The following is a 20163-nucleotide window of genomic DNA, read 5'->3' on the forward strand; positions in this document are numbered from 1 at the left end:
CCAAGGCCTTTATGCCCTTGAACTAGGAGGAAGGAAAAGCTGGGCTTCCTGCAAGCCACAGCCACTGCCAAACAAAGTAGCCAACTACCTTGACAGGAAAATGGCTAAGAGAAGCTTTCAAGGATGCTTCACATCACCTTGAACTTGAGCAAAAACAAAACAAAACACCAGGGATATAGCTGTAGAAGGAAGATGGAGCTTGAAAGATCCAGAACAGAATGGACAAAAGCTGGGATCCGTGGACAACGATCATCATAAACAGGAATGGGTTTGGTGTTGGTGGCTCACACCTATAATCCCAGCCAGCTAGCTACTCAAGAGGCTGAGATCTGAGGACATTGGTTCAAACACAACCAAAGCAGTAAAGTCTCTGGGATTCTTACCTCCAATAATCCCCAGAAAGCTGGAAGTGGAGCTGTGGTTCAAGTGATACACTAGACGAGCAAAAAAGCTAAGCGGCTTGAGTTCAAGCCACAGTTCTGGCACCAAAGAAACAAAGAACTTAGGGTTTGGTTTTTTCTGACACCTTTGATGCTAACCATCACATCCTTCTGGCTAGTCTCCTGGTCTTATTGTAGTCCAGCTGCACAAGTCAGTTCCAGGTGAGCTCAGCATACACTTCTAGGCACCTATCAGCCTTGCTTTTCTGCCAGAACCTTGTTGGACCCCATGGTTTCTCATCCACTCTGTGTGAAAACATAGCCAGTTATGCCTGGAAATGTCACCAACCTTTGTGTCTCTATCTTATGTTTTATTCCTATGCATCCATCAACCATATCTGAACATCTTAATCTGTCCCTTAGAAAAATCTCACTCTCAAAGATAGGCAGCAGTGGCTTACAACTCTAATCCTAGCTACTTAGGAAGCTGAAATTTGAGAATCACAGTTCCAAGCCAGCCCAGGCAGGAAAGTCCATCAGATACTTATCTCCAAGTAACCACAAAAAACTGGAAGCAGGGCTGTGGGGCTGTGGCTTAAGTGATTGAGTGCCTTGAACAAAAAACTCAAGGACCAGTGCTTAGGCCCAGAGTTCAAGCTCCAAAACTGGACACACACACACACACACACACACACACACACACACACAGAATCTAGTACTTCCTTCTTTGTGTCTACTTAGCTGGTTGCTATTCATTCTTCACAGCTCCAATCATTTTTTAATCCTTGCCAGAAGGCTTTCATTATTATTTTACTGTTATTATTTGAAATTTTAATAGTCCTGAAAATATAAAATAGTAAAAAAATAGTTATCAGCCTATTGGGAGATAGCTAAGACTTTAGGAGGTAGAGCCTAAGAGAGGTCTCCAGTATCCTCTTTGGTCAATATTAGAGAACTAACTCCCCTTCTCTCTACTTCTTTTTTCACCATGAAGTGAGCATCTTTCACCACCATGAGAAGTTCTGCTTCCCCACTGGCTCCCAAACCATGGAGTTAATGAGCCATGAACCTAACAACCTGTAAGCCAAGAAAAACCTTTCCTCCTTATGAGTTGATAGTCTCAGGCATCTTCTCATAGAATCAGAATGCTGGTGAACACACCTACTTCCTTCTTTCATTCATGTTAGGTCCTTTCTTTGTGCTTACATTCTCTGAATCCTGCCAACTCAGAAGTTCTTATTGGTTTTTTTCCCTATAACCAATAATTTCTTCTTTTGCTCCTACATATTTCAAAAGCTCTGTAAAGGACAGAAGATTTGTCAATTGCCTCTGTATTTGCATTCCTAGTATGTGACAAACAGCTGCCACTAATTAAACATTTGTAGAATGAATGAATGAATGGTTTGCAATTATGCTTAGAAAATTCAACTGGCACAAAATATGTCATTTTGCATAAAAACAGTCTCAAAATTATTAAATACTTTGTGGGAATTCATTTACCACATGGAAATCACTCAATCAGTGCTGAGACCTTATTTGCACTGTGGGGGGAAAAAATTACTCAAGAGAGTGAAAGAAATGAATGTATATACAACAAACCTGACCATAATTTAATTACTTCATGAATCAGAATGTGTAAATACATGGCTGATTATTTCATGGAGCTCACGGGATTACGGGAAAGGGCTAGAGGTAACTAGAGACCAATATTCATTCTAAGAAATACTTATGGGGTGTCTAGTTAACGTAAGGTAAAATATATAACACAACTGATCTTATATCCAGAATATCTCAATATTAACCAAGCTGTAATTACTTAGAAAGCAAGGGAATGTTTACTTGATTTGAATAAATGTTATAACATTTAGTATCTTGACAGTAAAATTTGAATTCAGGATAATAGAAAATCCTAGCAATGAATGGTCGCTTCCTGGTAAAACCTACTTTCATCTTAGAAGATTTTGATTAACAACAGACCACTTGCACCCGCAGCCCAAACCCTGAGTTCAAGCTTCAGGACTGGCACACATATATACACTAAAGTAATTGAAAGAACTTTAATTAGGATTAATACCAATTTTGTTAATCTGTGTAAGAGGACCAGACAAAGCATTTACTAATCCATTAGTAAAAATTATGAATTTGTTGTTATGTAGTCTGAGCCCTCGGGTTACCAGCACAGATAGGTACCATTGTTATTTCATCAAGGTTGAGTTTGTCACCTGTGTTCATTTCCTGTTCACCTCTGTCCATGACTGAAGAGGAAACTTGAACAGTGGACATGATATGTGGTGTATGTGTGTGTATACATAAGCAAATTGACTAAGGGATGGTATACTCCGGAGAGAATATTCCAGTGGTATAACTCCTCTGAACAGCCAACAATTTAACAAAATGAATACCAGGAAGCTGAAATGTTTTTTGTCAGGCAAGAGGGCAGACAAATGAAGAGAAGAAGAGCAGCAATTATGCCCAATATACATTATGTAAAAATAGAACTATGCCACTTGGTAGTGTGAATGAAACTGGAAAAGATGGGGGAGAATGATGAAATGGGTGGCATTGATCAAGATTCATTGTACTCATAATCTGACTTGCTAAATTGAAACAACTACTTAAAGTATTATTACTTATATTTTTTTTAAAACTAAGAAAACGTTTTGCAAATTTGAGCAAATTGGCTTTCCTCTTAGAGCTTGGTTTAGGTACTTAGAGTTGGAAAATTATGATCCTAGCTTGTACACAAGATATTTTGAAGCAATAATCATTGACTATGAGAATTTGTAGCAAGGGTGATACTAGCTAGTCTAAAGCTGAACAGGAGGTTGTTGACAGTGTGTGTTTGTGTTTGTGGGTGTGTATGTGTGTGCGTGAAAGATTGTGTTACACTTTGTGTAAGGTTGTGGTTCAGGCAGACTTTTGATATTTTCTATCAGGCAATCATATATGAGAACCTTTCCTTCATATCCTCCTTGTTTTGTTAGATATTTGTTTAGCATTGGCGCAAATAACTACATCTTGATTTGAACAAGCTTCACATGTGAGACACAGAGACAGAATCCAAGGAGATGACCGTCAGGTGGGCTCAGCCAGTTCCCTGGGAGTGTGGCTGTCTTTCCACTCACTTCTTGTTGTTCTGATCAAAAGTTCAATGTCATACAGAAGCAACACAATTTGGAGCCAAGAACCCAAGGACAAAAAACTTCTTATGAAAGGGTATTTCCCACAGGTTTGGGTCAGTGACCTTGCATTATGTAACTAAAACCAAACAACTACAAAACATAAAAAGGTCTAAAATAGATCTCTCAGTGGATCACAATAGCTCAAAAGCTATGTATGTATGATCATATAAGTCAAGGGTAAGCAAACTGTATTGTTGATGTTATATTTAAAGTTCTAGGTGAATTTCCTTTGGCATATGCCACGTGGCTACTGTATATGTTTTTGGTACACTGTGTATTGTATATATGCCTATCTGATCTAGGGAAGGGAAAGAAAAATGAGGGTATAAGATATCACAAGAAATGTACACATTGCCCTTTTATGTAACTGTACCCCTTTTGCACAACACCTTGTCACCAAAATTTAATTAATAAAAAAATAAAGAACCCAAGGACAAGAATTTCTTCTCTCCTCTGTAAAGTCTCCAAACTGTCCAGTTTCTTACCTGAGCTACAGCATGAATAAGAAGGTTAGGTATCCTGGAGAAGGTTCTGGAATTATTGTTTTCCATTATGTATAATAGAAATACTTGAAATGGATGTTTAGGTGACCATTTGTTATTATCCGCTCATACTTTATCTTCATTGCTATTTAATCAGCAATAGTTTGGAACACTTCAGCTTTTAGTTTCTTCCTTTGTTAAGCAAGTAATGATCTGTACACAAACATTTAAATAAGTAAGTGCCACCTAGGAGGACCTTTACATCCTTTTGTAATGTTATCTGGATGCAAATGAAATGCAATGCAGCCTCTAATTTACAAGTAGGGTATTCTGGGACTCTATTTGCCTATTCTGTTTAGAACTTCTTCCTTGCGATAGAGTATAAGGGCTTTTTTATTGCTTTTGTAATAAATTATATAGTTGGCAGCATAAACCAAAACTCTATTTTTTATGAGCTCATATTTCTGTCAGTCAGAAGTCTCATGCAGGAGGCCTCAGCTAGATGTTTCACTAAGGACATCACAGGACTGAAGTCTAGACAGTGCCAAGATAGGTCAGCTTCAGGGACTCTGAGAAGAATCCCTTTCCAGTGTTATTCGTGCTGTTAGCAGAATTCAGCTCCTGATGGCTACAAGCCTGAGTTTTCTGTTTCCTTGCTGACTGCCTGGCAGCTGCTGGGGTCTCCTCTGTGCTCTGAAAACAGAGACCACTGACTTCCTTGCTCATTTGGTCATCTCCTTCTTTATGCCAGCAGTTGTGCACGGCATCCTTCTTGCTGTCTCATGCTTTCTTCTGATACATTCTAAAGAAAATGAATGTATTCAAGGACACTCATTAGAACACTGTAGATAGACTTCAGTCTCTGCAATGGTAAAGCAATGGGTATCAGTTCCAGAGTGTGAGAAAGAGGGAAATTGTAGTCTAGATGCAGGCTGGAGCTGGTGGATGGCAAATTACTGGGAGGAAACATCAGAAGGGAAGACAATGATGACAGAAGCAATGCTACAGGCCAGTGTTGTTGTCTGCCATCATCTAAGAGAGGAAGGAAAGCAAGGAGCTTGATTAGGGATGGAAGGAGATTGGAGAGTCAGGATTGAGCATTCTTGGTAAATGAACTTAGCACGGTTTTTGTTAAAATTGCATTTTATAGTGGGAAGACTTCATTACATAGGAAGGTCTAAAAAAAGGCCATGAGCCTCACTAAAGTTCAGTGAAGTAAAGCATCTTTGTCATTTAAAAACTTTGGCTAATGTGAAGCTGTAGCTTTTTTGTTGTTGTTGATGATCCTCTTGTATCCACTTCCTGTGGTTGTACCTGTGCTATCACTGTATCTCATCTGAGTACCCTGGATACTGTATATACTGGTATTAGAACTAGGGAAGAGAAAAGGAATATCAAAATCGGGAGACAAAGATAAAAAGACAAATAACTCCAAAAGCAATACTTGCAAAACCATTTGGTGTAAACTAACTGAACAACTCATGGGGGGAAAGAGAAAGGAGGAGGGGGGAGGGGGGAATGAGAGAGGAGGTAACAAATAGTACAAGAAATGTACCCATGGCCTAACTTATGTAACTGTGACCCCTCTGTACATCACTTTGACAATAAATAATTATTAATAAAAAATAAATAAAAACTTTGGCTAGATTAGGGCAGCTATACAATGTAGTATAACCATGGACATTATATTTTCCTAGATATAAGTTCCAGAGATTAGGCCATAGATTCTGAATACTATTCCTAGAAATTCTGTCTAGACAGGTATATCTTATTAAAATTAGAGGAAACTATTCATTTGAGCTAAATGACTGCACTAGGTCCCTGCAGACCCCACAAAAATTAAGTCAGACACATGAAAGCTTCACCTTATCAAACTGCATCTAAGATGTCATCTGATCTTCCAAGAAATAAAGAGTAGCCCAACTTTCCTTTCAGAATAATGAAGTTTCTTCTGCCCTGTTCTTACAACAGAAAGGTATCCTGACATATTGTGACAGACATTAACCAGTTCATTGTTTTTCAATTATACTGTTGCCCAGGCCTTGCTTGAGAAGGAAAAGACCTTAAAATGACCTTGAAATGCTTTTTGTTCCTGATTTCTACTTCCATTGCTCCTCCTCTGCCTATGAAACTTCCTCTGCTCAGCCCACCTGAACATGTACTCTATTATATGGAATGAAGCGTTGCTCATTTCCAGAATCAGAAATAAAGCCTACTGAGATCTTTGAACTAAATTTGTTATACTTTTGTCCTTTGATAATCTCTACAAAAAGAAAAATGACTTCACACTCTGTCTCCTCCTCCACCTACCCTTCCCATTACTGCTCTTGAGGAATATATTCATATCCCTAGGCAAGAATAACTGGGAAATTGGATAAAAGTAGACACAATACTGACAGCCAAGGAAAAAAAATCAAATAAAAACAAGGATTTCTCAAAAAAATTCTTGAGCTAACATCACTGAAAATTATAAACTTCTATAGTAGTGGTGAACTCAAATTCCAAAGTGAGCTGTGAGTGGAAGATGATAGATAAATAGATAGATACATACATAGAGATACACATATACATACATACACTAGATATACACACACATACACACACACATACACACACACACACACACACACACACACACACACACCAACACATACAGTCCTCATAAAGCTGCAACAGGAAACCTCTTGGAAGCAAATACCATTGCCTATAGAGGTCTGAAGTGAATTTTATGTCCAAATATGTGTCTCTGATAGGCTGATTTTATACACACACACAGATACACACACACACACACACACACACACACACACACACACACACACATACATGTAATTTTTTTTGCCAGTCCTGGGGCTTGGACTCAGGGCCTGAGCACTGTCCCTGGCTTCTTTTTGCTCAAGGCTAGCACTCTATCTCTTGAGCCACAATACCACTTCTGGCTTTTTTTGTTTATGTGGTGCTAAGGAATCAAACCCAGGGCTTCATGCATACTAGGCAAGCACTCTACCACTAAGCCACATTCCCAGCCCTGATTATTTTAAATTAAAGGAATTCAAAGATCTCCAGAACACAAAAGAGGCTGTCCCATGAAATGGTAACTGACCTTGGTGAGTACACCCATAGTGAATGCAAAGGCCCAAGACATAACCAGAAGACAAAAAAAAAAAAGAAAAAGAAATTACATTTATTATTTTTAGTAAGTAATCAGTGTACTGAAGATAATTCACAAACATTAACACCCTTACTGTCACAAACAAAGGAAGTAAAGACTGTGTGTGTGTGTGTGTGTGTGTGTGTGTGTGTGTGTGTGTGTGTGTGTATGCCAGTCCTGGGGCTTGAACTCAGGATCTGGGCTCTGTCATCCCTGAGCTTCTGTGCTCAAGGCTGGTTAATTGGAGATAAGAGTCTCATAGTCTTTCCTGCCTGGATTGGCTTTGAACTAAGATTATCCAGTCTCAGCTTCCTACGTGGCTAAGATTATAGGCACAAGCTGCCAGGCTCCAGAATCTTTTGTCCTATTTAATTTATCTATTGTGAACTCATTCCAGCAAGCCTTTAGAAGGCAGAGGGAAAATACTGCTTTCACCTTTATCCCTGATACACTCTGATAGTAGTACACATGTACACATTCACTGTCTATTGACCTTTAAATTCAAAAGGACTAGAACAAGCTTTTTTTTTTTTTTTTCTGGTCCTTGGGCTTTAACTGAGGGCCCAGGCACTGTCCCTGAGCTTTTGTGCTCAAAGCCAATACTTTACCACTTGAGCCACAGCTCCACTTCTGGCTATGTTTGTTTGTTTTGGTTTTTGGTGTGTAATTGGACATAGGAGTCTTACAGACTTTCCTGATCAAACATCTCAGCATCTTGAGTAGCTAGCATTGTAGGTGTGTGCCACTAGTGTCTGGTGAGCAAAAGCAATTCTTGAGGAAATGGTAACAAAGTTCTTAATTCCCATTATATGTTTGTTTATGTATTGCTTTACAGTCATATTGTAACAATGTATTCATACTCACATATGTACCCCCAAGTATAGGTGGCAGACAAAGTTCCATAAAGCACAGGATGAAAGCAACTAGGCTATCAGTCATTCCTGATTGAACTCCATGCATGGTGCATGCCTACCTTGTGCCCATACTGGTGTGGGTATGGAGAGGCAGCAATGAAGTTGTGCCCCATCTCTGTCCCCACAGGCTTATACTTTATTACATTAGAGATATGCATCTATACATGTTGGGGTCAGCTGCACCTTTAAGGGGCCACAGCTGACCTCGGCCTGTCCCTCCCCTTCCTGTCTTTAACAGGAAGAGAAGCCCCTGTCCCTGGGGCTAGCACGTGTGCTATGGCAGAGGGGTACCCCAGGGGCCCATCCATAGGGGGCTGGACCTCTGCCAACAAAGGAAGTCTCCTGACATCATTTGAGGGACAGCTCCTTGGGACCAATCAGGGGCCCCTCTCTTGTGCCCGCCTTTGGGGTATATCTGGGAGGCTCCTCGTTTGAATAAACAGAAGCCCTAGAGGTTTTCTCCAGGGGCCCATGCATCCGTGTTGTTTTGGTGGTTTGGGGGCACCCTGCGACCACATGCCACCGAGGCTACCCGTAGCCATCGCTCCCGCGTGAGCGATAATGGACCACCCAGGAAGGGGCGGACAAGCCACTCCCCCCCCCCAAGCGAGGGGAAGTAGAGAGAGAGAGATGAGGCTACCTGTGGCCATCGCTCCCAGGTGAGAGCAATAGAGGACCACCCAGGAAGGGGCGGACAAGCCCCTTCCCCCCCCCCCCCCAGGCCAGGGGAAGTCGAGAGAGAGAGCCCACATATACAGATGAAGATATTCTTGGACATAGAAGCAGAAATGGTGGGATATTGATCCCAAAGACTTGAGCCCATGCAGACAGCCACCAGGTGCTGCAAGGCAGTGACAATCCAGAGTTTTCTCAGCAAGAAGGTTAAAGCCAAGGGCCTATCCTCTTACCCAGGGGCTCTATGGCCTAGTATCAGCTCAAGGTCACCAGCTACTCCTCTGAGGTGAGACATCCAGACAGGAAGATCAAACCTAGCAACAGCAAAGTTTGTCTAGAGGATATAGGATCTCTGTGTCATTAAAAAAAAAAAATAAAACAGAATTCTAGCGTGCATAGGAATTTGAGTAAGATAGTGATTCCAGCACAGGAGTCTGCCTTTCTCTCCCCTAATTCTATTACAGGATTGATATGTAATAAAAATAGGGAGAATTTTCATCAGGCCTGAGTTGCCATCAAACGTAAAATAAATAAATGAATAAACTTGAAAGATTTATAAATTATATTTTATTTCCATCCAGGGGAAAATACGGAGGCATGGCTGAATCTCCAGAGGGGCATCAAGATGGCTGATAAAACAGAGTTTAAGAAGGGCATTCATTCACAAGTAAATCCCAAAATTGAATTTGGAAAGAAAAAAAGTCTCCTGATTGAAATCTGCAGATACTAGAAGGCAGATGCCAATTTGCTAATGGAGAATAGTTGGAAAACTACCCTGAACTTAGCACAGGAGGGAGAAGAAAGGAAGAACTGTGAACCCAAGACAATGACACAACTGCCCTCCTGAGACCAAAGTCATGTCTGCACAGAGTGGCAACAAAACACACTCCTCATTTAGGACCCAAGAGAGCTCTTTGTCTATAAAAATGCCAGCCACTGGCTGCAAAGCACAGTCTTGTCTTAAGAGACAGAGATTCTCCTACCCTGCATCCATCAACCCCACCCCCACTAGGCCAAACACCTCCACCCCAGTGCCTGCTTCATATTTGGACTACAGCTCCATACTTATATGCTGAAGGGCGACTGTGTACTTTGCAGCCAATGGCTGGTATCTTTATAGACACCTGATACGCCTTCCAATCTTTTATGGCATTCAATACATAATAAATAATAATATACTGCCAGATGATTTCTATATGACAGTTGCAATGATGAACCACTCAGGAGAAAGTAATAACCACCAGCTTATAGAAAAGCAAACAAAGAAACAATCTGCTGTACTACACCTAAAAATAAATCTAGGAACACAGACTCATCCAAGAAGGGGATATTTTGTTGACACAGCTATGGGAATAATGGAGGCCTTTAAACCTGTTTTTCCCTTGATGCTGTGTTGCTATGCATGCCAGCACTCTTTTGTCAGCCTTTCTCCTTGCAGTCAAATGGAGGCAGAGAGGCCTCCTCACTGGGGCCAGGGAGGATGAGCACGTAGTCCCCTTGTCATAGTTTGTGACTTAAAGCTGGGACTCACATGTATTATAGTTTAGAAGTATTAGTGTCATTCTGAATGCAGCAGGCCAGCAGTTAGAAACTCAGAAATGGACAATAATAGAATAATGGGGTGTATAATTTTTAAAGCAGATCCTAGTCAATAAATGGGGATGGGTACAGTTTTTGTCTCAGAAAGGGAATATCACTAGATCCCTGAATGTCTAACAGCAACAAAACACATAGTGCCCCAAATTGAATTCTGTTAAAAGAGGATGGATATCCAGTATGATTCCACTTACAGAACAAATCTTGAAATGACAAAATTATAGTGATGGAGAAGAAGCTTAGTGGCTGTGCCAGGATTTAGGTCTTGGGGAAAGTGTGGTTGTACGGAGGTAGCAGGAGAGACTCTTTGTAAAGATGAAAGAGATTTTATCTGGATGATAGTAGTGGTAACAAAAATTCAAAAATGTGATGGTACTCTATAATACTATACAACCAATCACACCATCTCGACCACCATTACCATCAAACACTGATGAAAACCAAATAAGTACTACAATATAATTAATAATATTACTGGTACGAGTTACATAGTTTTGATAGTATACTTTGGTATATAAGATCTTGTTGTTGGAGAAATCTGAAAAAGTCATACATAGAAATATTTTTCCAACTTCTGTGAGTTTTACATTAGTTCCAGATAAAGCATTTTAAAAAGCAAAAAGAAAGTATGAGGGACAAGGTAACAAAGAGTACAAGAAATGTATCCAATGCCTAACGTATGAAACTGTAACCTCTATGTACATCAGTTTTATAATAAAAACTTAAAAAATAAAAAAAGCAAAAAGAAAGAAAGAAAGAAAAAAAAAGAAAGGAAGGAAGGAAAGAAGAGAACAAAGAAAGAAAATCCCAATGGGGCACTGACTACAAAACCAAGATAACTCATGGCAAGATTATTTTAGAATTGTGTAAGACAACTAGGAGCAATGGATTAGGAATGAAGACCAGAATTCAAAGTTCAGTCAAAATGGTAGTATATTTATGTGAATTTCCTTTTTCCCCAGCATCCCTGGGCATGAATGCAATTCAGACTTAAGTTTGAATTTGGCATACTCCAAGACCTCCTTTCAGAGCCTTGCAGTGCTGGGCTCCAGAGCAGGATGCACATGCTAAAGTCCTGAAGAGACTGTATTGTTATTGTTGTCACTGGCCTCACACAACCAAGCCCCAAGCAATAGCATGGTTGAAAAGCAAATGTAGTTCCCTTCATCCAAGGGTAGGGGAACTATCGTTGTCTTTTTCTTCATGGTCTTTTGTTCTAGCTGACCCAGACAAAAGATGGGAAGGGGAAAACAAACAGAAACCCAGGGATTTGTGTGGTAATAACTAATGATTTAATATTCATCCCATTTGAATACTAGAAATAGAGGATCATCTAATAAATTTAAGGCTTTCTTTTAATTTTTCTTGAAGTATATCTAGTAGTTGAACCAAATATTTGGACAGTCACTTGTTAACTTTTTCTTATAACGCTGGGATTTGAACTCAGAGCCTTGTGCTTGCTAGGCAAGTGCTTTACTACTTGAGCCACATTCCTACCTCTTTTTGCCTTAGGTTGTTTAACAAAAGTAAGATCTTGTTTTTTCCCAAGGCCAGACTAAGACAAAGGTCTACATATCCCTCCACATAGCATAAGTTCCTTTGAGAAAAGTATGCTTTTCAAACAATGGTGATAAAATAATTTGGCAATTACTAGGCAAATAAACCTTAGTTTACATATCAGATCTTATAGAAAAATTAACCCAAGACTGATCATGTTTGTAAAGCACAAATCTATTTTTTTTTTAAGTTTAAGGACCAGGGGCCATGAAAAATAAGAGAATTTTTCTCAGGCTTACAAATCCCTGGCCATAAAAGAAAAATAGTTGACAACTTGAACTTTATCAAATTTTACAGCTTTAGCTCTAAGTAAGACATTATCAGAAGAATAAAAAGACAAGTTACAGACTGGGAGAAAATATTTACAAATCACTTATTTGACAAAGAGCTTCTACATATGATAAATAAAGAACTCTCAACAGTATATAAGTAAACAACGAATTGTTTTCTTTCCCAAATGAGCAAATCAATTCTCAAATACAATTCTCCAAGAAGATACATGGATGGCAAATCATCATATGAAAAGATGTTCAATATGATTAGGCAGTAAATGCAAACTAAATTCATGATGAAATACCAGTGCCAACATTGAATGTCTGAACTATAAACTACTGACAGTATCTCACCTTGGTTAGGATGTGGAGGGATTTCTCATACACTGCAGGTGAGAAGGTGGTGAGATGGCTGATTTGAAAAATGTTGGGGGTGGGGGAAGGCCACTATGAAAAATAGTGGGGGAGGGTTCATTTAAACAATTATACAGCTGACTGTCGGTGGCTCACACCTGTAGTTCTAGCTACTCAGGAAGCTGAGATAGGAGGATCACGGTTTGAAGCCAACCAAGGAAAGAAAGTCTATGAGATTCATTTCCAATTAACCAGCAAAAAGCCATAGATGGAGCTATGTATCAAGGGGTAGAGTGCTAGCCTTAAGTGTAAAAGCCAAATGGGACCATAAGCCTGAATTTAAACTCTAGCACTGGGGGGAGGGGGGGGAGGAGGAAGTCATCATATACTTAGCATCTAGTCCAACACCTCACTCCTGTATTCATCCTAGAGAAGTGAAATCTTAATGTTCCCACATACAAAAAAAATCTGCCCAGCTTAGGAAGAATGTGGGAAACTTAAAGAGAAGGAATAAGAAATATAAGAAGGAGGAGCCAGGGTCTTTTAATGATTAACTGAAAAGCCATTATGTCAGAAATACTTGATTAGTATACAGGGTACTTTCAACAAATTCACCCCCTCCACCAAATTCCCATTGCTCTCCACCCTCCTCTCTTTTTCTCAAGTAGTCTTTAGTGAGTCTCATTATGTAACCCACCCACAAACACACACATATTTATGCATATGGAACATCTTTTAACACTCAGTAGCCCTTCTTTTCCCCTTCCTCAACCTTATGAACCCCTCCTAGACTGTCCTTTTCCGTATTTGTGCTTCATTACTACTATCATTATTATCATCCTTTGCCATCATTGTAGGCTTATACTCCACAACCCATGAGTAAGAACATGCAATATTTAGCACTGTGTGTGTGTGTGTGTGTGTGTGTGTGTGTGTGTGTGTGTGTGTGCTGGTTCTGAGGCTTGAACTCAGGGCCTGGGCATGGTCATTGGCCTTATTTGCTCAAGGCTAGTGCTCTATTATTTGAGCCACAGCTCTACATCTGGCTTTTTGGTGGTTAACTGGAGATAAGAGTCTCACAGACTTTCTTACTCTGCCTGGCTTTGTTCAAATCATGATTCTCAGATCTCAGCCTCCTGAGTGGCTAGGATTACAGATATAAGCTACTGGTACCTGGCAATATTTAACTTTTTGAGTTTGGCTTTGCTCACTCAACAAGATAATATCCAGATCTATCCATTTTCTTACAAAAAACAAAATTACTTTTTCAGACAGAGAAGATTTTATTGACCAATAGCATTCAAAACTCCTTGCTAGAACCTTTAGAGAAATCAGTCCTCACTCAAGAATGGTTTTATAAACTTGGGTTGGGAATAAATCCCCTAAGGAAGATACAGAAAGAGCACATTTCATGAGATGAAAATGAAGTGGTTGTCCAACACAGAAGGAGTTCTGGTGAATGAAATATATTATAGAAGGATATTACACACCAAGAGACTGGGAGGAAATTGTGGAAAAACAGAATCAACCCCTTATTTGCTTCTGGCAGAAATGTTCAATGTTGTGCCAATTGTGGCTATTTGCATCAAAGTTCTTTGGGAGTATCCAGGGAAAGTGTGTGTGTGTGTGTGTGTGTGTGTGTGTGTGTGCGTGCGCGCGCGCTCGTGCATGTGTGTACAATTCTACTTGGTCCTCTGACTTTACTTTCATTCTTCTACAGATAAATAAATAAATGCATTCTGGCCTTTGAATTCTCTTGTAGACATTAGAGAAATTCTTTATAAATTCATGGATCATGGAATACACACACACACACACACACACACACACACACACACACAAGGGTATACATAAGACACCACAGGTAAATACATAAAAATTCAAGTGGCTTACATCTGTAATACAGCTCCTCAGGGTCTGAGATCAGAGTTTCATGTTTCAGAGCCAATCCAAAAGTCTAAGAGAGTCTACCTCCAATTAGCCAGCCAAAAATAGACTGGAGGCATGGCTCAAGTGGTAGAGCACCAGTCATGAGGATAAAAAATAAAAGTGAAAGTGTGTGGGCCTGAATTTAAACCCAGTGTTATCAATAAATAACCAAATAAATAAATCCTGGAGAAAACAAATTATGTCATAGGTGGAAGTCAAATCTTAAATATAAGCATATATAAAATATAAACATAAATGAAGTATAAACACATACATATGGATATATAACTATATATACAAGTGTATGCCTATATGAAATACTTATGTTTATTAGAATATAATAAATATAGTTTATTTTATATATCCATATATTTTTGTATACGTGTTTATGTATGTCTTATATATGTCTACAGAAAATATGTATGTTTACATAAAATATAAATATAATTGGAGATTAAAGTCTCACTTTAACCACTATCCGCAGAGTTCAGCCTCCTGAGCAGCTAGAATTACAGCCATGAAGCATCAGCACCCAGCTACAATACATTGTAATCAGTGCCACCCCTCTCATTATTCTCCACATCCAGTCCTCTTTCATAAAGTTTTAAGACCACCTTTCCTTTTGTTGTTCATATTTTCCTTGATATACTTAAAACCATTCTTCAGTATCACACTCATAATGATATTTTACAATATTTTCTTCTAAAATTATTAAATTTTACTGTTCACATTTAGATCTTTGACTGACTGGAAATGATTTTTTTTGTTGTATGGGTGGATCAAATTTTTGTTTACAGAGAAATTATTCTCCTGACCCTTCCTGTGGTTGTCCCCGGTGCTATCACTGTATCTCATCTGAGTACCCTGGATACTGTATATACTGGTATTAGAACTAGGGAAGTAAAAGGGAATATCAAAATTGAGAACCAAAGCATAAAAAGACAAATGACTTCAAAAGCAATACTTGCAAAACCATTCTGTGTAAACCAATTGAACAACTCATGGGGGGAGAAGGAAAGGAGGAGGGGGAAGGAGGGAATGAGGGAGGAGGTAACAAACAGTACAAGAAATGTACTCATGGCCTTACATATGAAATTGTAACCCTTCTGTACATCACTTTGATAATAAATAATTGATTATTATTTTTTAAAGGAAATTATTCTCCTGAAATATTTACTGAAAAATCCAACTGATTTATACTGGCAACTTTATTGCATATCAATTTTCTGCTCATTCAATGTGTGGTTGTTAAAAAATCTATCACACACTCAACTCTATTCTAATCACTATTTATGTACCAATAACAAAATTAAAAATTGTGCCAGAGGTGGGCATTGGTGGCTCTCACCTATAGTTCTTGCTACTTGAGGTGCTAAAATATGAGGATTGCTAGGAGAAGCTAAATCCGCCAGGACAATCCATTAGACCAAGTAACCAGGTAAAATCCTGAAGTACAGGTGTGGCTTCAGTGGTAGATATCAACTTGAGCAAAATAGCCAATGGGGAGCTTCAGGCCTTTATGCTCAGTACTGGCACACACACACACACACACACACACACACACACACACACACACACACACCCCAAATATGCCTGCATTTTACTCTGGACCTGCATCCTACACTTTTTTTAACTTACTATCTCTATGATTAAAAGCTTATTCTTACGATGAGTGTAATACTTAACTTAGTACACTATCTACTCAAGATGTATTCGTACTCTTCCTCCTATTAATCCTTTTCTATTTGACCATTCTTAGTCATTTTACTATATATGCATGCATGTTATCTGTATTCATCCATATTAGTGAAATTAATTGCTATAATAAACCTAAGTCTTATATTGGAGTCACTAAAGGCAGAGCCTGAGAGAGAAGAATTTTCAAAATGTTCTCCTGAGGGAAGAAAAGTGAGAGAAGCAAGCAGCAAAGAAAGGCAGGATGACAACCCAGAGGCAGAGTGACTGTGGCCCTTGCAGTCTAGCAGTCAACAGTCAAGGCCATCTAGTGAAGGAGGGCTCCCATAAGATACACACACACACACACACACACACACACACACACACACACACACACACAGAAGAAAGATGAACTAGAGAGACAGAGAGACAGAGAGAGAGAGAGAGGGAAGGGAGAAGAGGGAGGGAAGGAAAGACAGAAAGACAGAGCAAAAGAAAGAAGGAAAGAAAAGGAAGGAAGGAAAGGAAGAAGGAGGAAGGAAGGAAGGAAGGAAGGAAGGAAGGAAGGAAGGAAGGAAGGGAGGGAGGGAGGGAGGGAGGGAGGGAGGGAGGGAGGGAGGGAGGAAGACTTTCTCATGTATACTTTACACATTATGGTGACTCTGGAGGAAAGAGGAACATGGTGTTAGGAATGAGTCTACAATACAATGAAAAGATTTGTGCTTGATGATTGAATGGCAGAGTATTGTTAATGCACATCTTTTTGTCTGTGAAACAATAAAAGATTGACATAAATAAATACACAGTAATAAATAAATACACAGTCCCATCCCGAAATACACACTTACCCTTTATAAACATTGATTTGTCAAAGCTTGGGGATGCCTGGTGAGCAGCTGGTCTATAATTTAGGTGGTTTTTGTTGAGCTTTTGTAGCTCTCTTCTAATGAATCACTGTTCAGCCACTGTTCAGTAGTAGTTTTTAATTGCAAACTCTGGGACACTCTAAATTAAGGGTGAGTGAAGCCAGATTCACTAAAATCCAATACATGCTGATGGACTTATTTTTTCCCAGTGTGGACTTATTTTAAGCTTTGGCTCTTACATGTATTTGCATTATAAAGAAGAATATTTTTGTGCTCCAACTTATTTGTGCCTAACTCCACAGGAATATTCTTTGCAAAGACTTGTTTGATATTCAAGATATCTCCAGGGTTGTATTTTTCTATGCTGGCTATTATGAAAATAGAACAAAATTTATGTTTTCCAGTTCATCCATTTTGTCATGGTTCCTGGTCATCCAAATTCATTATGAAATTATTGTCATGTGCAAAGGAAAATTGTCTTCCTTCCACCACATGTAAAATTCACAAAGATCTCTAGCCTAAAATTTTCAGTGCAGAGATCAAATGGGAAGTGTTTGCCTAAATCTCTATAACAATGTGATTTCTTCTAACGTTCAAGGAATAGGAAATGTAGAACCCACTAAAATTCATATGGGCTAGGCACCCAGAGCTCCATCCTGTAATCATGAAATCTAGGAACTGGGGTTAAAAGCCTGCCTGGGCAAGAAAGACTGAGTCTCCAATTAATGACCAAAGAGCTGTCAAGATTGAGCAAGAAAGCTAAAACACAATGTTCAATCCCTGAGTTTAAGCCCCAATATCAACACACACACATACATGTGCATATGTACACACACATACACACAACCAAGTGAATTACAAGAGTCATAGATGCTGTAGAATCCTGGATGGACAGATCCTGAGACAGGTAAAGGCTCAGAAAGGATTGAAAACACTTGGCTATCACAAATATTGAAAACTTAGTTTTGAGACCTAATTGATAAAAGAGGGTAAAACTGAGGCTCTGCCCTTAAGCAGAACCATGGAAGGGTTGCTGAGTGCCAGAATGAAGAGAAGATTTATGTCTTCATCATGTGGCACAAAGAAATGTCAAGTGAACACACATAGATAATCAAATGGAGAAATGCCATGATGAAAACTTGACTGTATAATTTAACACATGACAATACAATTGTTCATGTTAAAACTTAAAAGTGAAAAAATAGAAGACTATCACCAGATAGTCTTCAAAGAAATAGACCCATGACTTTAACATAAGACATAAAATTCTAAAAGCACCAGAGGAAAACACTTTGGGGTTTAAGTATAGAAAATAATTACTTAATATGACCACAATAAGACAAGGAATAAAAGCAAGAATAGACAAATGGGATTGGATCAGAGTTTCTGCACAATAAAGGACACTACCACAGTGAAGAGACAACCTACAGAATGGGACAAGATGCTTTCTGACTATTTATTGAACAATGGAATAATATCCAGAATCTATAAAGAGCTCAGAAAACTAAACACCAAAAGAGCAAATAATCCAATCAATAAATGACAGAATGAGTTCTACCGATAGTTTTCAAAAGAAGTACTAATGGTCAGTAATTGCATGCACAGCCTTAACATGATACTAAGATTCTATCTTGCCCCTCTCAGAATGACAATGCTCATCAAGAAAACAACAACAAATACAGAAGTACAGGGGTATCCCTGTGACTTGCATGGAGAAAGGAACTAGCATATCTTGTTAGGAGGAGTATTAATTAGTGCAGCCACTCTGGAAATCAGGGTGGAAGTTCCTCAAAATTTTAAAACTAGAGCTTTCACGTGTTACTGCTGCTCCACTCCTGGATAGAGCGCTGACGGAACAGAATACAATATAGCTACCTGCACACCAAGTTTCTAGCAGCTCTAATCACAATAGACAAGCTATGTCATCAGCTGCGGTGCCTGCCGAGAGCTCAGGACATAATTATGGTATATCTACACAATGGACTATTATGCTGTCATAAAGAAGAATGAAATGTCACTAACAAAAAAAAATGGATGGAACTAGAGATGATCATTTTTAAGTGAAATAACTCAGAAAGACAAAGACAAATACTGAATTTTTGCCTCATATACAGGATCCAGACCAATAAGGAAAGGAGAAGGACATAAAAGGTGGGTCATTTGACAGGGTAACAAATGAAGGTATGGAGGCAGGGAATAAATGTGCTACATGGACATTTTATGCACATAAGAAAATGTTGTGCCAAGTGTAGAGGCTCAAGCCACAAATCTCAGCTCCTTGAAAGGCTGGGATGAGAGAATCTCAGTTCATAGCCTCTCTGGGCTTTGGAAAGACTCCATGTCAACCAATGGGCTGGCATCTGTTATCCCAGCTATGGGCGAAGCACAAGGGCACAATGATGCATGCCTGGCACCCCTATTGACATAGGGAAGCACAAGAAAGAGGATTCTGGCCTGTCCACAGAGTGAGACCCTATGCAATAATCAATGCAAAAGCGGGATGGAGGTAGGACTCAAAACAATCCCCAGTACTGCTCCTTAAAGAAAGGGGAGGGGGAAGATATGGAAAAAGAGATAGATAGATCATAGAGATAGATAGATAGATAGATAGATAGATAGATAGATAGATAGATAGATAGATAGATAGATAGATATAGAAATTCCTTTTTCCAAAACTTATTAGAAACTTATGACGCAAATCCACTAAGTTCCAAGAAAGGATAAACACATTGTAGGAAGTGTGAAGAGGGAAAATCTATCCTGAATGAATTTTAGAAGAAAGGAAAGGCCAGCAGCACACATTGAAATTTTGAAGCACCTCAGCCACAGGGTGTCTCTACCCACCAACTCTCTCCTGCAGCTCTTCATGGAGTGGGCCATAGGATCCTGACACAGGCTGGGGGCAGGGCCATTGCTGAGTCTCAGTGAGGAACAGGAAATGCAGGAATCCCCTCCCTAGGCTGAGGCAGGAAGGACAGCTAGAACCAGGAATCTATCAAGGCAAGACAGGTCTTCAACAATTAAAAAACAGAAGGCAAAGTAGGACCGCTGAGAGAAGTTACAGCTGTATCTTTTCATGCTTCTCTCAGAGTCATCATTGTTGGAGTAAGCATACAAAATATTGGTAA

The sequence above is a fragment of the Perognathus longimembris genome, chromosome 2, assembly GCF_023159225.1.
Source record: "Perognathus longimembris pacificus isolate PPM17 chromosome 2, ASM2315922v1, whole genome shotgun sequence".
Classification (NCBI taxonomy): Eukaryota; Metazoa; Chordata; class Mammalia; order Rodentia; family Heteromyidae; genus Perognathus; species Perognathus longimembris.